This window comes from Chiloscyllium punctatum, chromosome 35 (genome assembly GCF_047496795.1).
Source record: "Chiloscyllium punctatum isolate Juve2018m chromosome 35, sChiPun1.3, whole genome shotgun sequence".
NCBI lineage: Eukaryota > Metazoa > Chordata > Chondrichthyes > Orectolobiformes > Hemiscylliidae > Chiloscyllium > Chiloscyllium punctatum.
In genome coordinates this window covers 21,399,223-21,423,040 of record NC_092773.1, presented here as the reverse complement: position 1 = coordinate 21,423,040, position 23,818 = coordinate 21,399,223, and the positions used below count along the sequence as shown (strand labels likewise).

At 43.7% G+C, this 23,818-nt stretch overlaps 1 protein-coding gene across 4 annotated transcripts in view; it reads right to left on the bottom strand.

The window, feature by feature from the left end:
- LOC140459759 (phytanoyl-CoA hydroxylase-interacting protein-like) overlaps window positions 1–23,818 on the bottom strand; it is a 52,536-nt gene that overhangs the window by 19,063 nt on the left and 9,655 nt on the right. The window contains exons 1-2 of one of the 4 annotated variants that reach the window (XM_072554262.1): window positions 20,579–20,638; window positions 14,590–14,674 (exon numbers count right to left, since the gene is read on the bottom strand). The exons of 1 other annotated variant lie outside the window; for it this stretch is intronic. The gene's annotated coding sequence lies outside the window, so the exon portion shown is untranslated. Of the gene's footprint in view, window positions 1–14,112; window positions 14,182–14,589; window positions 14,675–20,578; window positions 20,639–23,818 lie in introns of those variants that run through there. 2 more of the 4 variants (XM_072554261.1, XM_072554263.1) reach the window with 2 other exon arrangements.

The following is a 23,818-nucleotide window of genomic DNA, read 5'->3' as shown; positions in this document are numbered from 1 at the left end:
TGGAATTGAATGCAATATCTAAGTGTGGCGTAACCCAAACTTTGTGAAGCTGCAACATCTCTTTGGACTCTTGTACTCAATGCCCTGACCAATAAAGGCGAGCATTCTATACATTTCTTTACCACCCTGTCTACTTGTGTGGCTCTTTCCACGGAGCTATGGATTAGGGTTCCAAGATCATCAGTGCTGGTCAGGGTCCTGCCATTAACTATATACTTTCCCTTAACATTTGATCTCCCAAAGTGCAACACCTGACGCTTGCCTGGATTAAACTCCATATTCTGTAAACATTCAATGAAATTATCCATCTGTTCCTTCAGCCCTTGGGCATTCTCTTTCTGCCATGCGCTTCCAAGGTTATGACCCCGTTGAAGTAAGGGGAAAAGTCCTGCAAACATCATCCCAGTGTGGTACTTGCCTGATCCCAGTTGCAAGGAAAGGGTTAGTCAAGAGCATATCATGTCTCAGACTAACTTCAATACTTTGTTTGCAACATCGCTATTAATGTTCCCAAGACTGTCGTATAGTTAGCCTTTGTTGAGTACGGAAGTATGATTCAATGTTAAAAGTATTGATCACTGAACATTTGGAAGCATGAATAACCCTTGGCTGGTTTGAATATAAAGTCATTGAGGAAACAAATTAAAGATTAGCAGTTCTGAACCGTCTGTTAAGTGTTATGGAGTTGTATTCACTAAATGTGGGTTCAGGAATGACACATTCTCAAGGGCAGTTAGAGATGGACAGTAAATGCTGGCCTAGCCTGCAATGCCCACATCCCATGAATAGATACAAAATTAATCTTGCGAAAAAATTGTCTGTTTATAAATAATTATACTGGCCTCCTTAGCCCAAAAGGAACTGAATTAACTGGCAAGGAAAGCATAGAGTCATAGAGATTTACAGCTTGGAAACAGACACTTTAGTCCAACCCGTCCATGTCAACTAGAATATCCTAACCTACTGTCGTCTCATTTGCCAGCACTTGGCCCATGTCCTCCTAAACTCTTCCTATTCATGTCCGCATCCGGATGCCTTTTAAATGCTGTAATTGTACCAGTCTTCAGCACTTTCTCTGGCAGCTCATTCCATGCCAACACCACTCTCTGCATGAAAAGATTGCCCCTTAGGTTCCTTTTATAACTTTCCCCTCTCACCCTAAACCTATGCCCATCTCGTTCTGGACTCCCCCACCCAGAGAAAAGACCTTGTCTATTTATCCTATCCACGCCCCATAAGATTTTATAAACCTCTATAAGGTCACCCCTCAGCCTCCGACGCTCCAGGGAAAATAGCCCCAGCCTATTCAGCTTCTCGCTGTAGCTCAAATCATCCAACCCTGGCAACATCCTTTCAAGTTTCACAACATCCTTCCAATAGGAAGGAGACCAGAATTGCACACAATATTCCAAGAGTGGCCAAGAAATGCATGTTGAATTATATTCTCATTATTTGGCATTGTGATTTCACCTTATTGCTGTGCCTGTTAGAGAGAAATGGGAGAAAAAAATGGACAAAAAGGGACAATTTGTCATGAGTGTCAAAATTGATAATGTTTTGATTGGTTTTCAATACTGAACTCACGGTGGTATTCTACTTGAATCAGTGTGGCTGTAAGTACCATCTTTATGTTTAGACGTTACAACACATGACGCGTAAGATGACAAAGCCTTCATCTCCCATTAATATTAAGAGGATTTGGACATAGGATTACCAAGTTTGAAAGGTTTTCCACCTCATCCACTTCTGTCCCTTTTTCACTGATGTTAAAGCTTCTTGGGTACAAAACTGTTTAAATTCACAAAAAGCAGAGGGGCAAGTGGGAGAGTTGTACTGTGTTTTTTTGGAAAAGGATCGTTTCTCAACTAATGGATTCCTTAAGAACGTAAGTAAAAACTGGGATAGATCATTCAAACCTGCTGCACCATTCAGAAACGGTTATGATTAATTTTCTGCCTCAATTCCACTTTGCTGCCCACTCCACATCTCCCTTGATTTCCTAAGAAATGAAAATGCCTCAAACTCAGATTTAAGTGTACTCCACAATGCAGCATCGAACACCCTCATATTAGAATGTGATTTTGTTCTTTGGATACTGATTTCCTTTGAATTAAATATTGAATCAGGAAACCAGGTTTTGGGAAGTCGTTAGGTGATTGGATTAAAACATATTTAAAGACGTATCAACTCGGAAAGGGGCTGGGTGTATTTGAATGGTGTAGCAAGCTCTGTGTGTAGAAATAAAGAAGCTCCTTCACAAATAGGCTCAGTCATGCACAGCACCTCACACTGAAGTAATTTACCCTCGTCTCAAATCAAAATGGCCACCCTCTCCTCTTGAGGCTGGCATGTGCTCTTGATTACACCATGGTTTATCCTTGTGATCAATGTTCTAACCATGTCCCATGATCAATATGGCTCTCGAAACATTGAGATCCAGTATTTTTAGACTTTAGAAGCGAGCAGGCACCTGCAGTGCATACAAACAAGGAGCAGGAGTGGGCCATTCAGCCCCTCAAGCCTGCTCCACCATTTAAGATAACTATGGCTGTTCTGTATGGAACCACACATGCACATCTCCACCTACTGGTGTTTCAATTTTTATTCTTCCACTTACATGGTTAATGCTGAACATGTCAGGCAAATAACTTCAGCCATTAGCATTACAGTCAATTCCAGCAATGTTTATGCTCTCAAATTAAGTGCTCTTGCTATTTCAGGCTTGCACTAGTGGTAAACATTGATGATATATCCTTGATACCTTTGCTTAACAATAATCAAATATCTCAGCCTTGGTAAAACTAGTCACCCTCTTCTACCGACAGTCTTATAGGAAAGAGATTGACAGTGTTTTCTGTTAACTGATTTCACTCCAGAGAGGTCTATCTCTAATTTTCAGATGATAGCCCTTGATCTTGAATCCTACACCAAAAGAAATAGTTGCTGCCCACCCCATTGAATTCCCTGAATATTTGAATGAGAGAAACTCTCGACCTGTGACACTGAAAGGAACACAGGCCTCGAGTCATCCATGGCCGAATGAATGACAGAACAGGCTCAAATGTTCTATTCCTGTTTCTATTCCTTGTGTCCTTACGTTAGTGTATCCTAGCCATTTACAAAGTACTCTAATTTACAGATATTGGATCCAAGATGCCAGAAAATTTACAAAGGATATCGGCTAAATGCAGGAAAATGGGAATAGTTTAGTTTGGGAAACTTGATCGGCAAGCATGAGTTAGACCAAAGGGTCTATTTCCTTGCTGTATGACTCGATGACCCCACATTTGCCCGAACAGCCCACTCAGTCGTTTCATCCATCAGGTTCCTTTGCAATGTCTGATGGGTGGGTAAATGGAGGGTGAACGTGTAAGGGTTGGCGTGAGTTTGGACATGGATGGAAAGACAATGAAGGACAGAGTGATGGAGAACAGAGGACACGTGATAGACTGAGAGAGTTAATCTGTGTATTCATGCTATCATGTACCTGCAGTGCCTGTGACCTCTTGATGTATTTTTAATACAAGAAAATGTTGCATCATTAGTGCTTGGAAAAGTGAAATATTTCATTTCTTGTTGCTATGGCAGCAGTGCTCTTCCAAAAGGAAATGTGCTGATCATGAAGATATTTTTTCACTATGATCCGCACCAAGGTGGTAATTCAGCCCCTCTTGTTAAAGGCATTTGTGACCTCTTCTCCTTCCCATCCTAACGGTGAATCTATTCCTATTTCTATTCAATTTTATCAATGTCTGTAGCCCCCGATTGCTTCTTATCGAGGACGAATTGTTTGAGTATTTTAAACAGCCTTCAACACTCAGACACAATCCTTTTGTGTGCCTTGAACAGTAATTAGCAGCTTCTTTCTCAATGACTGTCTCAATGTACATTTATAAGTGTTTAATGTGTACATAGTTTTGTCTCTCTCTCTCTCTCTTTGAATATATATTTGGTAGGCTATTCTATAAAAATAGAAGCTCTGGATTTTAAATTGAGGACATGGAGCATCATTAAAAATGCTGATTGTCTTTTGCCTCAACATCAATTTATTAAGTAATCCCTTTGTCCTCTACGCTAACTTACTGGTTTGCTTTCTAAGCATGGGGTGAGAACCACTTTGCCCCAAGTTAGTACATTAGTGCCTTTCACAGGGCTAGGTATTCTCACCTTGCAGAAATGGTGGGGGTCATATATTTCAGCTGTTGCAGATCTATATAAACCATAATTTTGTCTCTGAGGTAAGGCCTGCAGCATCTACCTTTTCTCAATTGCGCTTGAATGAATCAATTGTTACTGTGCCCTAAATCTAAAGTGTTACATAGTAAACCCAAAGTGATTATGTTCCTAAGATTGGTTACATCAATACACTCTCTCTGGAAGGAAGAATGGCATCGATCCCTTCAAACTGTTGGCTGTTGTGGGTTCAAATATCAGCGGAAATGTGAAACAATGAGCAAAGGGAACCATTGGGACTTTCTACTTTAAGTGGATTCTAACTGTGGGATGATAGACTATGGTACAGACAGGACAAGTGTTATGACGATGCCAGGAGAAAGTGAGGACTGCAGATGCTGGAGATCAGAGCTGAAAATGTGTTGCTGGAAAAGCGCAGCAGGTCAGGCAGCATCCAAGGAACAGAAGAATCGACGTTTCGGGCATAAGCCCTTCTTCAGGAATGATGATGCCATTCAGGGACACAGTGAAACAGACACAAGAAACTGCACTTGGGGATGATGGGAAGAGCTGATTAAGTAAGAGGTATGGTGGGTAGTTGGGATTGATGGATGTAGGGAGAAGGTGGGACTAAAGGGTATGTTGAGAAGGAGGGTAAGTGGGATTGAGGAGAAGCTGGCTAAAAGGGATTAAAGAACATTGATGAATGTGGGTAGGTGGGGTTGGGGGTTTTAGGGAGAAAGTGGGATTGAGGATATGGGGAGGTAGGGATTGAGGGGTGTGGGTGGTGAGTGAGGATTTTGGTAGATGGGAAATGATAGTGATGGAGGGAAAGTGGGTACCGGGGTTCAGCAATTAGGAGAAAGGGGAGTGCATAGGTGCACAGGGTATAGCTAGAGAGGGTGAGTGTGTGGGATCAAGGGTGATAGGGAGAAAGGGTGAGTGGGTGGGATCAAGGGTGATAGGGAGAAAGGGTGAGTGTGTGGGATCAAGGGTGATAGGGAGAAAGGGTGAGTGTGTGGGATCAAGGGTGATAGGGAGAAAGGGTGAGTGTGTGGGATCAAGGGTGATAGGGAGAAAGGGTGAGTGTGTGGGATCAAGGGTGATAGGGAGAAAGGGTGAGTGGGTGGGATCAAGGGTGATAGGGAGAAAGGGTGAGTGTGTGGGATCAAGGGTGATAGGGAGAAAGGGTGAGTGTGTGGGATCAAGGGTGATAGGGAGAAAGGGTGAGTGTGTGGGATCAAGGGTGATAGGGAGAAAGGGTGAGTGTGTGGGATCAAGGGTGATAGGGAGAAAGGGTGAGTGGGTGGGATCAAGGGTGATAGGGAGAAAGGGTGAGTGTGTGGGATCAAGGGTGATAGGGAGAAAGGGTGAGTGTGTGGGATCAAGGGTGATAGGGAGAAAGGGTGAGTGTGTGGGATCAAGGGTGATAGGGAGAAAGGGTGAGTGTGTGGGATCAAGGGTGATAGGGAGAAAGGGTGAGTGTGTGGGATCAAGGGTGATAGGGAGAAAGGGTGAGTGTGTGGGATCAAGGGTGATAGGGAGAAAGGGTGAGTGGGTGGGATCAAGGGTGATAGGGAGAAAGGGTGAGTGTGTGGGATCAAGGGTGATAGGGAGAAAGGGTGAGTGTGTGGGATCAAGGGTGATAGGGAGAAAGGGTGAGTGGGTGGGATCAAGGGTGATAGGGAGAAAGGGTGAGTGTGTGGGATCAAGGGTGATAGGGAGAAAGGGTGAGTGTGTGGGATTTGGGGATAGGAAGAGACGGTGAGTTGGTGGGATTTGAGACAGGTGAATGAGGAGATTTGGGAATAGGGAGAGAGGGTGGGATTTGGGATAGGGTGATTGGGTGGGGTATGGTGATCAGGAAAGAGGGTGAGTGAATGTGATTTGGGATAGGGTGAGTGAGCAGATTTGGGAATGGGGAGGGAGGGTGAATGTGTGGGAGTTGGGATAGAGAGAAAAGGTGATGGAGAGTGAGGTTGTTCAATAAAGATATGATTAGTTCCTTTCATTTTACAACACTGTTGACATATGTGAAACTTTGTTTTACTTTCTGTTTGGATGTGGAATGTAAATTCCTTGGGGAGTTCACAATCCAATTAGACATTGGCAGATTTAATTCAATTCAAATTCAGGAAAGGCGGTTTTGATGTGCCAGGTACATAATTTCCTGCACCCATAAAACAATGCAGTTCAAAAACATGGAATGAAAAAAAAACATTTATGCTAATGGAAAATTTATATTCAAATACATTTTGCAAGTAAATGAAAGTGTTTTAATAAATGACATCCACACTATAATAATGATGGATGCAGCTGATTAAAATGAAGAAGGTTCTGGAATGTGTGCCATTGCAGGGTTATGGGAGCTGACAGCTGGAATAGTTAGTGTCATTTTATCATCAATTCCTCACATTATACAAATGTTAAAAGCTAGCATTACGGATTTAATTGCAACCTCTTCATTATCAGGCTGTTAACTCTTAACCATCCCGCTCTGTGCTTGTCAGAAGAATGTAATTTCCTTATCTCACTGAGACTGCTGAAAGACCACATGATGACAGACCATAACTCACCTATTCAATGCAGTGGGACTTGAGAGTCCTGTTTAACTCAGATAAACATCACTTTCAGGCTGTGCAGCACTCGCTCAGTGCTGCACTGGAGCATCATCCTTGACTTTTGTGCTCAAAGCCTGGAGTGGGGCTCGAACCAAGAATCCCTTGATCCAGGTAATAATAATGCTGCGGCATGCTTGCAGGCCTATACTGTCTTCACTTGATCTCATTCACTTTCTCGAAGGGATGGCCAGGGAGTGATTAGAAGCACAAAGCTCTGCTCTTCCCATGTCAATTGCAGATAACTTCTGCCAAGATTCAGAGTATTGGATATTGGGCCAACCTAGGATCAAACCAATCCTGTTCTGCATGATTCAGTATCCCACCAGGAATTGTATAATTTTACAACTGGGCTGTAAAACAAGCGGTTTTGTTTAAGCGGCAAACGCTGTCTGTGAGGTTGAATTTCACAATCTATTATGCATAGATCTTTCTTGCGCTATTCTCTCAACATGAAAATAGGGGAAGAAGATGCAGAGAAACTATTATCATGTCGGCAGTTGCTGTGAATTGGATTAAAAGACATGCATAAATACTTGAGAAAAAAAATTGCCTGCAACAGAGAACTGGCTCAGGAGTGGGTCTAATTAAACAGATGTTTCAAAGAATCGGTAGACATATAACAGGCTGTAAGATGTTGTTTCCTCTTGTCTAAGATTCCTTTGTTCTCGTTTCTGATCCCAGGTTAGTTATGACTGTGAAATACTGAGATTGCAGCTTGCACTGTTGTGATGAACAGGGGAATGAGCCATTGGAGGTGCAGTGAACTGCCTTCTTGGCTGTCCTCAAACCGCAGCCAAGGCCACCTGGAAGAACAAGGAGCAGCAGATATGTAGGAACATCTCCTGTATGTTCTTCTGCAAGCCACACACTGTCCTGAAATGGAACTATATCAATCATCCGTTTCTGTTGCTGGATCAAAGCCCTGATACTCCCTCCTTAATGGCAGTGTGCGCATGTCCATCTAACTCATGAACTGTATCAGTTCAAGAAGGCAGCTTATTGCCTCCTTCTCAAAGGGCAGTTAGGGATGGGCAATCAGTATTGGACTTAGCAGTGATGCTCACGTCCCAAGGACAAGTTACAAAACAACAGAAATGATCTGTTTTACATTGGACCTTGTGACTTTTCCATCTCTGAGGTGAGGCAGATTCATATCTCTCTTGTTCCCTCCAGTTCTGCATTGAAGGCATCAAACAGAACCAGGCTGTTCAGCCCAATGACTCCATGCTGGTGTTTCTACTGTTTCTGAGCTGTCCATATAATCTCTTTATCTCTGACCTAGCAGTATATTCTTCTCTTCATTGCTGTCCTTGTGCTTACCCAGCTTCCGCCAATATTGACTTTAGCCACTTCATCTCGGAGCGAGTTGCGTATTCTCACCACTCTCTGAGCAAAGTCATTTGTCCTGAATTCCTGATCAGGTTTATGAACAAGTACCTTGTTTTTATGTAGTTCTGATCTCCCAACATGGAAACATCTTCTCCATGTTTACCCAATCAAACTTTTCATAATCTTAAAGACTGCTATTAAGTCACTTTTCAGCCATCACGTTTCCAGAGAAAAGTGCTCAAAAGGACTGTCAATTCTCTCTGGATGAATGGGTTCAGATGGAGCTGAATGGAATTTTCTTCCCCAGTCTCCTTCTTGTGTTCCCTTCCCGAAATAACAGATGCACAGTTGCTGAATAGGCCCTGTATAAGAGACTGGTTAGACCTCAAGTGGAGTATTGCATACATTTCAGTGTGCCACATAATAAGAAAGATGTGACTGCATTGACAGAGTGCAGAACTGATCTTGAAGAATGGTTCCAGGAATGAGGAACTTTGTTATGAGGATAAGATGATGAAGTTGGATTGTTCTTCTCGGAGAGATGACGGCTAAAGGGAGATTTCATAGAGGTTTTGAAATCATGAACTGGCTGGAAAGAGTGGATAGGGAGAAATGATACCTGAGAACAGGACATTAGATTTAAAGTGATTTGCAAAAGGAGCAAATGTGATATGAGAAAAAAACACAGCGAGTAAGGTATGGAAAGCACTGCCTGGAAGTGTGTTGGTGGCAGTTTCAAATGAGGCATTGGAAGATTATTAAGATCTAAATTCCTTACAGGGGCATGGGGGAATGCAGGAGATTGGTGCTCTGTCATGGTATTCAGTTAACAAGCCAGTGCAGGCACCTTGGGCTGAATGGCCTCCTTCCCCACTCTAGGACTGATGTGTTTCTGACTTGAGTCTGACCTCTGAGGCTTGAAGAATTGAACCATGTCCCTCCAATCTGCAGTGCTGAATTAAGGCAAGTATTTTATCTCCAGAAATTTTCTGTGCCATTATGCAATGTTTACCTCACCGCTTTGAAGTCCATAGTCTGACAGAGTGACCCTGTTGCAGTTGTGTTACACACAGTGAAGCAGTGTTAATGGGATGGTATTAGAGCCACCGCAGTCATCCCTCAGTGACTGGGGAAATGGTGAGGGCGTTGGGGGAGGGTTGAAGGGGTGAGGTGGGGGGACCTTCAATAGGAATCTCTGGTCCGTTACTTCAGACTGAGCAACAGGACAAGTTGAGAAAGCTGTTTGCAGAGCAAAGAGAAATCTTGCGTGCTGTTGAAAACAAGAGTAAGAAAGTTGTGCGAATCTTTGTAAAAACTGGGTCAGCTTGAGGTGGAAGATGTGGCCAAGTTTGTGCACCTCACTTTAGGATTCAAGTCTAAACTTTAAAGGTAGAGCAAGTAAGAAGGTATTAAAGACTTGAGTTCTCAGGACAAACGTCAAAACAAGGTCAAAGTGAGGACTGCAGATGCTGGAGATCAGAGTCGAGAGTAAAGTGCTAGAAAAGCACAGCAGGTCAGGCAGCATCCAAGGACCAGGAAAATCGACGTTTCGGGCAAAAACCCTTCATCAGGAATGAGGCTGGGAGCCTCAGGGATAGAGAGATGAATGGGATGGGGGTGGGGTGGAGGGAGGTAGGAGAGGGGGAAGGTAGCTGAGAGTGCAGTAGGTGGATGGAGGTGGGGTATTGGAGATGGGTCAGAGAGGAGGGTGGAGTGGATAGGTTGGAAGGAAGATGGGCAGGTAAGACAGGTCTGGAGGGCGGTGTTGAGCTGGAACTGGGATAAGGTGGGGGGAGGGGAAATGAGGAAACTGGTGAAGTCCACATTGATGCCATGGGGTTGGAGGGTCCCGAGGTGGAAGATGAGTCTATCTTCCTCCAGGCATCGGGTGGTAAGGGAGTGGCGATGGAGGAGGCCCAGGACCTGCATGTCTGGGAGGGGGAGTTAAAGTGTTCAGCCACAGGGCGGTGGGGTTGGTTGGTTGCTCCGGAGATACTCTCTGAAGTGCTGTGTAAGCAGGTGTCCTGTCACCCCATGTCGAAGAGACTGCCTTGGGAGCAATGGATACAGAAAATGGCGTGTCTAAGTGCAAGTCGCCATACTCTGGACTCCAAGTCAGGGTCGTTTGTCTTTGAGCAGGATACATCAGAGAAAGATTGAATTATGAAGGGTTTCGACAAAATAGCTGTTGGAAACTGTTTTCTGTGGCAGGACAGTTGGTAACCAGGGAAAGCAGATGTAAGACAATTGGCAAAAAAATCTAGAATTTTTTTTACACTGTACACTTTCTGGTCAATTTGAAAGGGTGATGGAACAGATTTGTTTGGAGCATTCAAATGATTATATACCTGGAAAGGATTTGCAGAGCTATGAGGGAAGAGCAGTGAAACAGGACTAATTGGATAGCTCTTTCAAAGAGATAACACACATATAATGGGCCAAATGGCCTCCTTTAAGCTACATGATTATATAATACTTAGGACTCATCATCCCCAATCAACCTATTTGTAACTAATGATGAGATTCTAGTCTGTCACTGCTCGCATTCTGACTTGACTCCAAAATCAATAAAGACCCCTGTGGAGTTTGCCAGGATAGGTACATTGTCTGAGTATTTCTCATCTCAGAGGATCAGTGTTGCATGAAATAATACAGAATTGCCCAGAGAAAGCATTCTTGGGTAACATTTGCTCCTGCATTTCAGTATATAGTCTGCTTCCAGGAATTTAATGCAGATATTGATGAATCAGATTGAGCAAACCAGCTGGCTTGCAGTGCAGAGCAAATAGTTTGCAGGTGAATTGCATTGATACTGCCAGATTGTTGTTAAAAACCCGCCTGATTCACTCAAGTGTTTCAGGGGAGGAAATCTGCCATTCGTAATCCGGTCTGGTCTGCCTGTGACTCCAGACTCATCGTAATGCGGATGACTGTTAGCTTCTCTCTATAGTGACCTGGCAAGCCTTGCTACAGAATGAAGCTCTGTGAGTGTACCTACATCATGTAGTCTGCAGTGAGTCAAGAAAGTGGCTTGCTACCATCTTCATTGAAGGGTGAGCAGTAAATACTGGCCTTGTGAGTGGTTCTTAAATTCCCAAGACAATTAAAAGGATAACACTTGTACTGAGAGAAGCATACGGTCCATTGTATGTCTGGCTCTCTGTAAGAACTATTTGCTCAGTCCCATTGCCTGAAAGCCCCAAAAGCTCCCACAGCCTGAAATCACGGAAAATGGATACAACACATCATAGGTAATATAGAACCTGGATATTACTGAAAGAAAGGTAGGTTGCTGAAGCAGCTCTTGCAGAACCACCCCAAATGTGATAATAACCAGTTTAAGACAATTGATCAAGCTCATAATGTGACTCACTTACACTTGGTAGAAGCGGCCAACATTCATAGAAAGTGACCTGTACTCTGCAACTACAGGGAGAAGAGCAGCCCATGATCCTTTTTTTTGAATTGCCTAGAGCTTGGAGAGTCTATGGTTCTCTCTTGCTTTCACCACAGCTCGTCAGAGTTCACTTGCCAACCAATCGGTTCAGTTTATACTCATATCATAGATTGTTGTGATCACTTGAAATTTGGCATTCTTGTGTGACTCCTGACAAAAGTCTTTGACAATATTTTTCTCTTTTCACCAATTTATTAAAAAATGATCAAAGGCAGTCCCCCCATGGGGTTGAAATGTGCGTGGTGCTCTCATGATCAGACATGCTTTTAATGATATTTTGGGTAAACTTGAAGCTCTGGTAGCTTGTGTTTGTCCAACACTGACAAATCAATGAACCCATAGAGCTGAGATTCACAAGTCGCAGTGAGACTATTTTGAAAAACTCTGTTTGGAGTTGGTTTTGCTAATATTGGTCCTGTGATGCCACATTAGATGGTGAATACCAGAGTGGTATCACAGCTGCACGGCAACTCTGTGGGATTTAATCATTGGCCTGGTTCCAGTACTGGAAAGCAGTCACTGGTACAGTGGCCTCATTCACTCAATGCTTTAATAGCTCCCAGGAACAAGGGAAAGTGACTCAGGCAAAAGCTAATCATTTACTTCTGAAAGGACTGATTGCATCCAGGGGGAATCCCGTTGTGTTGGGGCACGTGTGAGTGGGACCTGTGGATGTCAGTGCTTGGAGTAGTGGAGTTTGGAGACAGGATGTCACCGTTGCTCAGCTGACAAAAGTGTTCAGTGCACAAAAGAATTGATAAGTGTAAAACATCATTATCTCAAAAGGCAGATTTGTATTGACGTGAGGAATAGTGAAATTGAAGTATGATAAATATTCAAGTCATCAATGGATGTTCAATCGTCAATAGATATGGAGAGAGTATGGGATGATGGAGTTGAAATAGAAGATCAGCCAATATCTATTGAATATCATGGTTTTGAAGGACCCAACAGCCTCTTCCTCCTATTTCCCATGTTATTAAGGGACATAGAAGCTGAAGGGGAAGGTAGTTCTAATGAACATTGGTTCAGACTGAACTGGAGCACCACAGTTCAGGAAGGATGTGAAATGTTTTGAGAGGATGCGCAAGAGAGTTGTGAGACTGGTTGCAGGGATGAAGGTCTTTGGTTGTGAGGATGTTGTGAGAGCTGCTGGAGCTGTTCTCCTTGAGGAGGTGGAGAGACTGTCAGGCTGTCGCAGGACAGATCAAGCATTTTCCATCTGAAGTTGGAAGTTGGACTCCCAAAGCCAACAGCTGGTCGAGGTGGTCTGAAGTATCTATCATTAAAAATCCTGTTACCTCCCATTGCCCACACTTGTGACGGAAGATAGGAAAACAAATTCTTTCAAAGAGCTGGTGCAGACAGGATAGGCCAAATAGCCCCTTCTGCACTACATTATTTGCCATCCTCCTAACGTCTTGCAGAAGGATGATTTGTGTTGGATGTGTGTGGAATTGAGATTAAAGCCATCAATAGCCAGCAAGCTGTCCTTCACGGGATAGCTACAGTTACACACCTGCCCTGTTACACACACACACACACACACACCCCTACCTAAATAATCGACGAGGCAATGTCATGTTTTTAAATGTTCACACACATTTGGAAATGCCAATCATTTTCCATTAAATACATTTACTCCTGAACACCTACCTACACATGACTCACTGCAGTGAGTTGCTTCAAAATAAAAGAACAATTCATCCAGACTAATCACAAAATGGATCTGGTTTAAATGTTTCAGTAAAATGTGCAATATTAACAAGAGGCATGGTGTAGACACTGACTTATGCTGGCCTTTGAAGCTGTGAACTAGTTTGCTACGTGACATACAAGATCACTTGAACTGGAGCTGACCATTTCAAAATTGCAGAGTCAAGACAAACAGAACACCATTTCTTAGAGTTCTGAGATCTCTGTTAGTGACTGTACTTCTACTGGTATAAACATGCACTCTTTGACAAACTGATTTGTACAATTATCCTCCAGACATTGGCCGCGCCCCTTCTGACTTCTGTAACCTTCTGTCACCTTGCAATTACCTTCTGAGGTTTCTGCATCCCTCCACTTCGAGACACTTGCTCACCTCTGACTTCCACTATATCTTCATTGGCACACATGCCTACAGCTGCGCGGGCCCCAAACTCTGGTCTTCCATCTCTAAATCTCTCTGCCTTGCTCTCCTCCTTTAAGACACTCATTTAGAAGCTTTTGGTTGCCTGTTCTAATGTGCCTTTATGCGGCTTAGTGTCAAATATACATGAGAACAAGAAATCAGGGCAGGAATAGTCCATTCAGCAATTTGAGCCTGCTCTCCCCTGCATGCCAGGGCAGGCAGTGGCAAAGTGATAATGTCACCGGACTCATAATCCAAAGAACCTGGCTAATTAACTGGGTTCATGGATTCAAATCACACCATGGTTGATGGTGAAATTTGAATTTAATTGAAAATAAATCCAGAATAAAAGGAGACCTTTGTCATATAAATTCATCTATTTTCTTCCAGGGAAGGAAATCTGGCAATCTTACCTGGTCTGGCCTGCATCTGACTCCAGACCCACCGCGATGTGGCTGACTCTGAGCAATTAGGGCGAGGCAATAAATGCTGGCCTAGTTGGTGACGCCCACATAGAAAAAATAAATAAAACGTATGTTCATGACTGAACTCTCTGTCAATTCCACCTTCCCTCTCCTATTTGCTCAGAAATCCATCCGTTTCAAGTGTGCTCAACGTCTGAGCATCTGTTTCAAAGATCCACAGTATACTGTGTAAAGGAGTCTCTCCTGATCCTGATCCTGAGTGGCCGTACATTTTGTGCGATCCCATATGCTAGCTTCTGCCATGAAACTGTCCAGGATACTTGAGCATATTAACAGCCAATTGGAAGGATATACTTGTATATGAAATACACTGTGCTATAAAAACACAAATTTACTCCACGGGAGATGTGCCCTGCCACTTCACTTCTCTGACATGCACACAACGTAACAAATAAATTTTCTAACCTGGAGAACTGAATAGCAGTTTCTATTCCTGCAGGTCAACAGAAGGAGGAGGATGTTGCTGCTTTCCAGGGGTGGATAGTTGTCCCTGTCAGCCACAGCAGAGAGAGAGAGAGACAGCAAGTGAGATGTGTTCAGTAATTGAGTCATGTATGGATCTGTACAAGACCAGTGCTGTCATCGCTGTTCAGGCATGCTGCACTTGCCAGCATGCAGCTGCAGGGCATCAATCCACAGGTTCTGACTCACCAGCCAATCTGCCAGGATCTGGCGAAAGGAGCAGCAGAGTGTATGATAGGAAGTCTTTCCCACCACTCTGAGCACAGGCTCTTCATGGTGTACTTGAGACTAAGTCAGCAGAAAGCATATGAAGACAAATACATGCAGAACATTGATGGAATCAGGATGAGGGTGGCCATTTGGCTCTTCCTGCGAGCTCATTGAAGAAAATATCCAATTAGCTACACTCTTGCCTACAAGCTCCGGGCACCACCCCGCCACCAACCTCCACCTCATCCAACCAACTCTTTTCTCCTAAGCCCTTCAAAATAGTATTTTTCTAAGTGAGATTGCCTTTTGAACCAGAGGAAGCAGCTGAAGATTTCCACTTGTTTGGAGGGCTCTCACAAACCCACTGCACATTTCAAAACCTTTCTGCCTCTTTACTCACAATTAACACACAATCAGAGCCCCTCTTGCTTTTAAATCTTGAAATCTTTCCCAAGTTCTGCCAGCCTCCAGGAACAATGGGGGAGCTTCAGATTTACATGGGAGTGCATAGATTAATTCAGGGAAGCAAGTCAGTGTGGATTGTTGAAAACAAAGAGTCCCTTTTTTGCTACCTTTTTCTCATTCTGACTTGGAAAGGTCTCGCTTTTGGAAATGAGGAAATCAGTGCCCCTAATCTGCTATACAGTGTATTAAATGGCACATGAGAACCCTGTGATGATGCACAAATCTTTGTTGAGTGTTCTGTGTCCACAAGACTACATAGATGTACTCATCCTGGAGAAGGTGCAGACAAGAGGATTCCAGAACTGAGAGATGGTCCACAGGTGTGAACAGGCTGGAATCACAGCAGTTACTTCGCGCACTGCATGCTCCCACACTATAATACTAACCCCATAATTTGTTTTAATGATGCTTATTGATAAATGTAAGGCTAGGGAGAGTTCCCCTGGTCTTTTATGATATAATGCAATCAAGCCTAGAGGTGTTGTATCTACTAGTGAGGGCAAATAGGGTTGTCAAATTTAACATTTCAACAAACAATGCCATATCGTGACAGTGCAGTGAAGAGCTTATGCCCGAAACATCGATTCTCCTGATCCTTGGATGCTGCCTGACCTGCTGCGCTTTTCCAGCAACACATTTTCAGCTCTGATCTCCAGCATCTGCAGTTCTCACTTTTTCCCTCAGTAGTACACTTGAGTACCACCCTAGGTCATGTGCACAGTTCTGAGGAATGGTCACTGGACCAGAAACGTTATGTCTGATTTTTCTCCACAGGTGCTGCCAGAGGTGCTTAGCTTTCCCAGTAGTTTCTGGTTTTGTTTCTGATTTTCAGTGTCTGCAGTCATTTTGGTTTTTGTTTATGTGCACAACTGGTCATTTCAGTGCGGTTTGAACCCACAATCTCATGACTCTTGAGACAAGCATACTGTCAACTGAGCTGCAGCTGATAACTGACACGGGCAAAACCAAAAAGAGAAAGCAGTTTGACCCGACTGAGATTCTGTCTTTCAAGTGAGATATTAACCCAAGGACCCCTCTGCCAATGTAAAAGACCTCATGGCACTGTTTAAAAGAAGAACAGGGGTTTGCAGGGCAGAGGGGGGTTATCCCAGTGACCCGGTCAATATTAATCCACCATCAAAATCATTGAAAATAGATAGTCTGGTCAGTATTACATTGCTGTTTCTGGGAGCTTGCTGTGTGAAAATTGGCTGCTGTGTTTCGTACATTACAACAGCGGATATTTTAAAATGACTGCAAAGTGCTTCAGGCCGTAGAGGCAGTGAAACGTGTCTTAGAAAGGAAAAGCTCTTTCTTGCCTTCTCCGTCTGGATGATCACATTAACAAAGGCACTCTCGGCCAGTCAATCTCTCATTCAGACGTAGCCAGGAACCATCCATCATCTTTCTGCACCCCAGAGACCCGACACAAACAGACAATCAGATCAATGTCTTTGAACCACAGGCACATCATTCATTCGCATAGTTCTGACTTGGCCAGTTCCCTGGCTCAGGCAGTAGATAGTGTTGATGTTTCACTATTGCTGCTTGCCAACACGAAGCCAGTTCTTCATCCATATTTCCTAACCACTTGTCGCCTTTCTATTTTAACTTCCCCTTCGTGCCTTTCTGTATAAGAAGCCAACTGGTTTACTGCCAGGGCCGTGTCCAGCCAGCTACTGGATTGATGCTGTCTGATCATTCACACTCTCTTTCTGAGCACTTTTTCTGTTGAGCTCTTCCTTGTTGACGACTCCATCAGACAGGGAATCAGTGCCCACTGACGTTAATTACAGCTTCCTGAATGATTCCTCCTAATTCCTTTCCCCCGTCCTTGTCACAAAGAGTGCTGTTGAGTAGCAATGCCCTAGATAATTCCATAATTACATAGCGGAGGTGACTGTGGCTCCCATCAATGTCAATGGACAGAACTGCCTAACTCTCCAGTGCGAAAGAATCTCAAACTACAACAGTGGGTTCCTGCAGCCTTTACCAGAAAAATGATCACACATTGAATACCTCTTAAGCAGATATTTAACAGCCTCCTGGAGTCAACATCCAGTTCAATTGTTTTAGATCTTAGCCTCTGCCCTTCTTCTGTTTCATGTCTTTTTGCTGGTATGCGTTTTTGTCTCAGTTCTCTTTTTCAGTCGAACTGGAGCTACCTTGCCATTCTCACCTCTTCTAGATGCATCTTTTATTTCTTTACTTGTCCCACTACCACTTTCTTGGGCCTTGTACCATGACCTGTCACCATGTAATCTCTTCTCTGTTCACCCTACCATCTGCTCAAAACCCTTTCTAACATTTCCCAATGCGAGGTCACAGACTTAACTCTCATTAACGTTGTTTCTCTCTCTCTCTCTCTCTCTCTCTCTCTGTTTCTTTCTCTGGCCTCAGTTGCTTCTTCTAAGAGCTGCTATGGTTTTGAAGAGTCCATGTACAAAACGTGAGGTCACTTTTTTTCTCTGTTAGATTAGTGTTCCTTCAACAGTTTCAGAATTCCTGTTTGCTATTTTCCCTTTCTCAAGACAGAGAGAGTGTGACTGCATGTACAGCACGGAAACAGACCCTTCAGTCTAACTCGTCCATGCTGACCAGATATCCCAACCCAATCTAGTCCCACCTGCCAGCACCCGGCCCATATCCCTCCAAACCCTTCCTATTCATATACCCATCCAGATGCCTCTTAAATGTTGCAGTTATACCAGCCTCCACCACTTCCTCTGGCAGCTAATTCCATCCACGTACCACCCTCTGTGTGAAACAGTTGCTCCTTAGGTCTCTTTTATATCTTTCCCCTCTCACCCTAAACCTATGCCTCTCTAGTTCTGGACTCCCCCACCCTAGGGAAAAGACTTTGTCGATTTATCCTATTCATGCTCCTCATGATTTTATAAACCTCTATAAGGTCACCCCTCAGTATCCGACGTTCCAGGAAAACAGCCCTAGCCTATTCAGCCTCTCCCTGTAGCTCAAATCTCCCGGCTTAATCATGAAGAGAGGGGATTGCATTGAGAACAATTAAAGAGGGAGTAGGTTGCATTTGGTATGACACATTATTCATTTATTAAAGATGAAGATGCATTCACTCTGAATGAAAAGGTTTTAGAAAAGCTATCAGATGAATTGAACAATCACATCAACAGTGATTCTACAGACACAGAAGATGATAACAGTTCTTACGCAGTCTAACTCTGATGGGCAGGTCACCACACAAACCCATAGGATGAGTAGATACGACATTGCCTACAGAGCACGAATTTTAAACAAGGACTTTTGTCGTGAAACGAGGCTGGTCATGCCGAAGCTGTTTTCTTTGATGAAATGACAGATTTTGAGGAAATAGAACATCGAAATAGAATCTTCTTTCCTTGAACAACAACAAGCCCATCAGATGTAAACTGGCTTTCCCAATGCAGAGGAAAACAGCTGTTAATTAAACTTACATATTCTATTACTATGAACAAGTGACAATGCCAGTCTTTTGATAAAATTTGTCTTTATGTTGGGCTTAAATTTTGGCTTGTTTTAACTAATGGGCAGCTTTATGTGTTCTTTTTTCTACAGTAAGAAGCTTTGATTTTGGAGGGGTGGGGTTCGAGGGCGGAGGTGCGGGAAGTGGATGAGATGCACTGGAGGCCACTATCAACCATGTGGGTTTAACCCTGAGGGTCAGCATGCCTCAGGCGAAGGGAGAGGCTGAGAAGGTGTAACTTTCATGGTAACCTCAGCCAGTACTGGAATTGAACACATAATGTTGAGTCTACTCTGCATTGAAAACCGACCAGTCAACTGAGCTAACTCTAGTAATGAGTCACTGACTACATATCTCCAACAAATGCAGATGACCCAGAAAGTACACTTTATTTGAAATGTCCAGCTCACGAGCCAACTGGACACACTGAATGTCCTAGGACCTGCAGTATCAATCCATGGAATTGTTCCAACAAGGGAAAATCCAAGGACAGTTGGCGATGTGTGGGTCAGTAGGTTACAATCCAGCCTAAGTCAGGTGTTTCCAAGTTCATGTCCCACTATAGGGATAACATATAATCTAAATTGATATACCCAATGTGTGGAATTGAGGGAGCACTGCACTGTCAGAGGGTCAGCACTGAGGGAATGCTGCATTGTCAGAGGGTCAGACCTGAGGGAGTGCTGCATTGTCAGAGGGTCAGTACTGAAGGAGTGCCACACTGACACGGGGTCAGTCCTGAGAGAGTGCTGTATTGTCAGAGGGTCAGTACTGAAGGAGTGCCAAACTGACAAGGGGTCAGTCCTGAGAGAGTACTGTACTGTCAGACGGTCAGTGCTGAGGGAATGCCCCTCTGTCAGAGGATCAGTACTGAGTGAGTGTTGCATTGTCAGGATTCCATCTTTTGAATGAGACATTAAGCCAATGCTTTTACAGCTGGATTGAAAAGATTTGTATGGCAGAGGAGATCTCCTCAGTATGTTGGCAGGTATTTCATCCTCATTCAGCCGTCTACAAGAGCTTGCTGTCCACAAACTGGCCTCATGTTTCTGGCATTACAATATCGACTGAACTCCAAAAGCCCTTCAGTGACTGAAACATTTTGGGAATGTTTTGGGTTTGTGAGAGATACTATATAAATCCAAGTCCTCTTTGTTTCCCTGGGAGCAGAGTGTAACCGGGTGATAATCTAACCTTGCAACAGTGGTCATAATGTTCCAGTTTGTGGACCACCTGAAAAATATTTGAATGGAGATAAGAGATCTGCAGACTGAACAGCCTACCTTTGATTGTGTCTGTGTTATACTCAATGATAAAGACTCAATGAAAACCACGAGCAAGAAGACAATATTCAGCCCTGGAGTACAGTGCTGATATTTTCTTAATAATTTCTCCTTCTTATTGTCCAAAGATGATGTATGAGGAATTATTTTGCCACAGGAGGAGCACAGAGAAGCAGGCAGCAAGGTGGGGGATGGTGGCACATGGCAACAAGAAGCTATGGGCTCCAGTTGGATGTAACCCAGTGTAATGAGAAAACAGTGTACGTTCAGGGAACTACTATTCATTGCCCTAACCTCTAATTCAGTGATGACCCTTACGTCCAGATTGGCTAAGGCTCCTCTATTTTTACTTTGCTATAGCTAAACCCCCTCTTGCAAACATCGTAATGTGATATGATCATTCATCTCACACTTGGGTGTCTCCTGATCATTCAGTGTTCCTATTCTGGTTGTTACATTCGCCAAGGTGAAAAGTGGCATTAAAAATAGAACTCGCCTTATCACATAATCTGTGTATCATCTCACAGCTAATGAAGTGGAGTTGCTATTGCAGACAGAGAAATGAGCTGTCTTTGTTGGGTCTAGCTTGAGGAGAATTGAAGGTCTTGACACCAGAAGAGATAAGACCATAAGACATAGAAACAGAAATTAGGCCATTCAGCCCATCAAATCTGCTCCGCCATTTAATCATGGCTGATACGTTTCTCAACCCCATTTTCCTGCTTTCTCTCCATAACCCTTGATCCCCTTGATACTAAAGAACCTATCTATCTCAGTCTTAAATATACTCAATGACCTAGCCTCAACAGCCTTCTGTGACAATGAATTCCATAGATTCACCACTCTCTGGCTAAAGACTTTTTTCTTTGTCTCAGTTCTAAAAGGTTTCTCCTTTACTCGAAGGCTGTGCCCTCGGGTCCCAGTCTCTCCTCGCAAGGGAAACATCTTCCCAATATCTTCTCTGTCCAGGCCATTCAGTATTCTGTATGCTTCAAATCAATCTCCCCTCATCCTTCTAAACTCCATCAAATATAAACCCAGAGTCCTCAAACGTTCCTTATATGTTCCGCTTTTCATTCCAGGGACTATTCTCGTGGACCTCCTCTGAAACTACTCTCGGGCCAGTATGTCCTTCCTGTAATATGGGGCCCAAAACTGTGCACAATACTCCAAATGCAATCTGACCAGAGCCTTATAGAGCCTCAGGAGTACATCCCTGTTTTTATATTCAAGTCCTCTCAAAGTAAATGCCATCATTGCATTTGCCTCCCTAACTACTGATGCATCCTGCAAGTTTACCTGGAGAGAATCCTGGACTAGAACTCCCAAGTCTCTTTGCACTTCAGACTTGTGAATTTTCTCCCCATTTAGAAAATAGTCCATGCTTTTATTCTTCCTACCGAAGTGCATGACCTCACATTTTCCCAGGTTGTTCTCTCTGCTCATCTTCAAATAGTGTCATGGAATTATTGAGTCATACGGCTATACAGAATGGAAACAGACCCTTTGATTCAACTCATCCATACCGACCAGATGTCCTAATCTTTGAAAATTCACCAGACTGAGCAGATGGGACTTGTGTTTAATGTCTTCTCTAAAAGGTGATGTTATTGAAATTGGCATTTCCTCAGTGCAACACTGAAGTGTCAGCCTTGATGGGGTGCAAGAGTGGGATTTGATCCTATGACTGGTGGACAAGACAGGTGGGTAAACAGACCATAGTAAGGATTGTGACACTCCTGCTACCTCCTGTCCACATGAAATATTTAAGGATGACAATCATGTACTGTCCTCCTCAGCACAAATCTCAATTTCAGAGGGTCTCCTGCCTACACCAGTTCGATTTCCAGTGTTCTAGTTCTACCTGACACATTACAAAACTCTTGTCAAATTACCAAATCATATACTTCTTCCTGCTCTCATTTTATATTGTGCACGGAGAGCTTTATCAACATAAAGTGCTGTTGTCCCCAAATCACTGCTGCCAAACACTAGTCCAGCATCATCTGGTAAGCAATGGTAACCCATGCTTGTTTCTATAACTTGCATCCCTTGCTTTAAATCCCCCCACTGCCTTTCAGTCCTGCTCCCTGACTCTCACCTCACCTACAACAACTAGAAATATACAGAGCTAGTTTTTTCAGCGGCTTGCCTTCCCCCATTCCTCACCATGTCATTGTCTTCCCAGGTCCCCCTTGCCTTTGTTCTGAAGCTGCATAATTCCCCAGCTTCACCACTGCCCCTCCTCCTTCTACCCCTGCCCTCATTTCTGTTGAGCCTATCTTCACTAAAACTGCTGATAATCCATATTGTCCTCCTGAAGTCCATGCATGCTAATATTGTAAATTGTTTGCCCACTTCATCACCTCCTCAACTACTGTCCCATGGTCTTTCAAATCTGCCATCAAGTGTCATAGTGAAAGGAAGACGGTCCTCACCTGCTTCCCAGATGGCACCCTGTACCATAGTGCCCATGGCACATTATCCTTCTTGGTACCATGCAGCTTATTCCAATTAATTCAAATCTGGAATTCAAAGGTAGCTCGCGATTGTTGTAAAAACCTATCTGGTTCATGAATGGCCTTGAAGGAAGAAAACCTATCGTCCTGAGTGAGTCTTGCTGACATGTGAGCCTGAGGCAATGTGGTGGAGGCATTTAGGGATGAATAATAGATGTTGGCCGAAACAGTTCCGAGCAGAGATTGATTGGAGGGAAACTTGCAAGTGGCGGTGTCTCCATGTATCTGCTGCCCTTGTCCATCCAAGTGACAGTGGTCGTGGACTTAGAAGATACTGTCTAAAGGGCAGTTGCAGTGCGTCCTGTAGATGGGACACACTGCTGCTGCTGCGCCTCAATGTGGAGGGAGTGAATGTTTAAAATGATAGCTGAACTCACCTGACAGTGCAGCATTTCACACTTCTCTGCATTGAACATTACGTGCCGCCTGTTCGCTCACTCAAACAACTTGTCAGTGACCTGGTATAGGTTCTCAGTCCAGTCGAGGTCTTGCACAAATTTAAGGTTGGGGGTCCAGAGCGAATTTGGTTAAAGACCGGTTCTGTGATCACTGAAATGACCACTCCGGTATCGACCTGCATTAGAACTGGGGAGACCATTTACTCAGACAGTTTTTTTTATTGGTTCTGATTTGGATGTTACTAAGCAGTTTAACTGGTTCAAACCAGATATAGATGGACCATCCAGGGTGTGCATTTTCCTGGATACTGCTCTATGAGTTCTTTTCCACAATTTAGGTTTTGTGGCACTCTTTTGCTGTCTTGAGTCCGCATGCCAGCAGCAACTACAATGGCTTTCTGGCTGGGATCCTGAAGAAAATTTTTAACTGTTTGGCCAAGACTTGGCTTTGTTTTGGGGTTTTGCTGTGGAGTGATCCCGATTCCTTTTGTTCAGGATATGTCTTCAGTGGGCCTATGCAATTGCCTTTACTCAAGTGGTGTTCTCTAAGCTCAGTCAGAGTGGCGAGGATGTCCACTTCCGTCTGAATACACTGCAACTCAAATGTTCCACTAGCCGCATTTTCCAATGATAAAGCCAGTTGTTGTGTCTTCGGCTCCAGCTAGTCGATGCTTTTGCATGGTTACATCATTAATCCCACATACCAAATGGTCTCTCAGCATTTCATTCAGGGTTACACCAAAGTTATGTGATCTGCCAGTCATCTTAACCTAGTCAAAAACCCCAGTATAGGTTCCCCTGGTTCTCGAATTGCCGAGG